Source organism: Ursus maritimus, unplaced genomic scaffold, assembly GCF_017311325.1.
Source record: "Ursus maritimus isolate PB19 unplaced genomic scaffold, ASM1731132v1 scaffold_33, whole genome shotgun sequence".
Taxonomy (NCBI): domain Eukaryota; kingdom Metazoa; phylum Chordata; class Mammalia; order Carnivora; family Ursidae; genus Ursus; species Ursus maritimus.
Window position 1 is genome coordinate 19,704,459 of NW_024425897.1, and position 3,671 is coordinate 19,708,129.

The following is a 3,671-nucleotide window of genomic DNA, read 5'->3' on the forward strand; positions in this document are numbered from 1 at the left end:
CGCGCTGTTCAGCCGGGCTGCGGTGTAAACCGCTGCTTTCCGATGCAGATTTCCCTTTTAACACCTTCTAAACAAAGGCTAATGAGGCCACTGCTTTACTCTATCAACACACAATCATTAGCAGCCGAGAAATACACGCGCGCGCGCACACACACACAGCGCGCGGCTGCCAAAGTCTGGCGAATTATAAAGGAGCCCGTATTAGGCTAACAAAAAGGAGGTGGGATACGGAGGGGCGGGGAGAGGAGGTGGGATAGAATGGGGAGAGGAGAAGGGGGGCAATGTTATCGAGACCGTGAAAAAGACCAAGAGGAGAGAAAGGGGCAGCAAGATACAGACTCAAACGCTGACTAACTGGTCTGAGGGAGGGTAATTAGAAAGTCTACGGGGCCCTTAACTTGAAGGTTAGTGTCCCTGGAAAGCTCTCCCCATTGTGTTCCAGAGATGGAGCAGGGCTGCAGGTATCTTGTTAGAAACCGCTTCCTCCGCTGGTGGATGGTCTCCACCTTCAGATACGCTCAATGGGGCCAGAGAAGCCGCGACCACAGCATCTGAGCCCTCGGTGCTGCCTGCCCTCCGACGCCAAACCGCTGGGGCTGGCCTCCAGGCCTAAGAGGCGAGGCAAGAAGGAGGAGGGTCCCAGCGGTTCTCAGCTCAGACCTTCAGCTTATCAGGCCGCCTGGGATACGCGCTTCATCCGGCAGTGGTTTAGGTAGCCCCCAGCTCAGCGCCAAGTGCGAGGGTTTTCCCTCTCTGAACAAAAAGCCTCGGTGTTTTCCTCACAAGTCGGGGGACTGGCTTGCACCTTTCTTTCTGTCCTCTTCAGGCCCCCTCTGGCCCCCAGGAATCAGCCCCAGCCTGTGCCCTCCCAGCGAATGGAGTCTGAGTTCAGCCCTGGGTTGCAGCGCGCAACCTCGGGAATAGAGCCTGCAGGAGCTGGCCGGGCAGCCTGACGGGTAGGGCCACTGGGAGGGTGCATTCAAGGAGGGGGGCTTGCAGGAAGGGGAGAAGGGCCACCACACCCGGCTCTGGCCACAGAAGCGTCTGGGTTTCTAAGCTCGACAGCATTCACAAGCACACGCACTCACTTTAGGACTGGCTCTCCCACAACCCGAAGTGCTGTTCAGCCACTGCGATCCCCACCTGCTCCCTCTCAGAGATGCCAGGCCTGCCCCTGGTGCCTGGTAAGGCTGCCCAGCCAACCTCCATCGATGGCCGGACTCCTGGCCCCCTGAAGTTGACACAGCCTTCTGGCACCGGTGCCTGTCCCAAAGCCACCCAAAACGATAGTGTTGCCCAACCCCTGCTGGCTTGCACCCCACAGGCCCCTTAGAGTCCCAGTCCAGATACTGGGCGGGGGTTGAGTTCAGACTCCAGAGCCCCCCTTCCCGGTGCTGGGAAGGGGACTCAGGGGAGGGAGGGAGCTTGGGGAGAAGTGCCATTGTTGAATGGATAAATGGAAGGAAGGAAGGAAGGAAGGAAGGAAGGAAGGAAGGAAGGAAGGAAGGAAGGAAGGAAGAGCAGGCGGATGGGAGGGAGGAAGGAAGGAAGGAAGGAAACAGGGATTCCTTGCCTTTTTGATTAAACGTTCCAGGTCGGGCCTGCCCAGTTAACGAGACCGTTAATTAAGCCGTGCGCAATTCAACTGACAGGAAGGCCCTGCACCCCACGGAGATGTTCTGGAAACCAGGCAGTCCAAGGCAGAGCGAAAGGGGCACACCGGCCTTATCGCCCCTGTCTTCCACTGTTCTGCCTATGCCCCGGCGACACTCCTGGGGACGCCCAGGCCCAGATACTTTCCCTTCCTGGACTCAGGGCTGCCCCCAGGTGGCCGCCCCCTCGGGGCTCCCGAAAGGCTCATGCACCCCCACGTTCCTTCTGCATCCCTGCGCGGATACCTAGGCCTGAGCCCGAACCCTGACCCACGCATCACGCCCCACCGGCGTCCACCCAGGCCAGCCAGGGCGCACACGTTCTGCGCGTCCTCGGGCAACTCGAACTGCTGAGGACAGGGGCTGGGGACCGGGCCTGCCCGCTCGGCTCTCTGGGTCTCGCCGGAGCGCCAAACCAGCCGCTCTTCTCCGGCCCCAGGGGCGGCAGGGCCTAGCCTCCACGCTCGCTCCTACTCGGGGGCCGATTCCGCGCGGCGGCGGGCAGTGCGCGGCGGCGCGGCGGGACGCTGAGTGTGTGTGCGCGGCGCGGCCTATATTTACACCCCAAACAAAATAATTACACTTTTGTCGGAGGGAGAAAGCCAGTGATTAGGCGCGGGCTCTTTGCGCCAAAACAGTTTCTCAGTGGTACACCAGTATAATTTTTCACGGCTGGCTGAAATCAAAGAGGGGAGGTAATGAATCCGGCGAGCAATTTAAATTTACAATTTGTAACGCCGCCGCCGCGCAGACCCGGCCGAGAGCGCAGCTCTGAGGCGCTGGCTGCGTTTGTTTAATGTTAAAGCCGCTCTGGCTCTGGGGGGCGGGGTGGGGGGGGATGAGGAGAATGCGTTTGGCTGGGGGGTTGGGGGGAGGTAATGATCGAAGTCGGGAGAGGACCCGCTGCGCCGCCCGAGATACCACGCGGAGGAGAGGACGAGGGGCGCACCCCTCGGGTTTCCTCAGGGCGCGCGTTCCCCAAGAAAGCAAGCCACTCCGGCCCATTCAAAGGGAGGGAATGCCTTCAGAGGGTCGAACGGAGATACTCGGGCCGCCAGAAAAGCCCCACGTTCCCGCTGGGCTGCAGAACCACCACCACCACCCCCCACCCAAGGCAAGAGTGTTTCCACTGAGGAGCAGGGAGGTGCAACTGAAAATTCTCTTTAGCCTGAGGGGTAGGTCAGCTCCAGAAGCCCCGAAGAGTCCTCACTCCGGCCGCTGCCCCGCGTCCCGGGCTGGAGAAGACAGGAAAGACGCCCCCCAAGCCCCAGCTCAGCGCGCCTCAAAACTCCCACCCCGGGCGGGTGTGTGCCTCTTCGCCGGTAATTAATTACCGAACTCAAGGGGGAATATGCAAGCCGCATATTACTAACTCTACAGGGCTTAAGTGATTGGAAACAGATTATTATCTTGTTTGTCTTTTGTCTGTTTTACTTATCCCGCCGCCGTCTGTCGAGTTGTAATGTTGATACTCTTTAGTCTAGGAGGAAGATTTTTATATAATAAATTCCATCAACATCTTGTATAAGTGACATTGCGTCTCCATGCATTACCCTGTTAAGACACAAGCGGTTTATTAGTTACATATAGGAGGGGATTTCGCTGCCTGGTCGCCATCTGTTAGCGCTGTTAGGGCGGGATAATTCGTCTAATAGTTGGTCTGCTGGCGTTTTTCGGATGCTGCGCGCCCTGGAAGGTGGAGGGCTGGCAAAGGCCAAGCAGGCTTTCCTGCAGCGGGGCTGGGGCATGGAAGTTTTGGACTGGGGCTTGGCTGTGTGGAGGTTCCCAGGGCGACTTCAGGGGGGCTGTGACCTGGACAGGATGGGTAAACCCAGCTTTAGGAGCCAGAAGGCCAGACAGGCGCTTCTGGAAGCAGAGCCCTCATCTCCTGCAACCCGGCATTCAGCCCCCTTGCAACATCCAGAGCTGCTCTCTGAGGCTGTCCCCCAATTCCTGCTCCCTCCCTGGCCTGGTACACTGGTGCTGGGGCCTGGCTGCGCATTGGCATTTAAGCACACC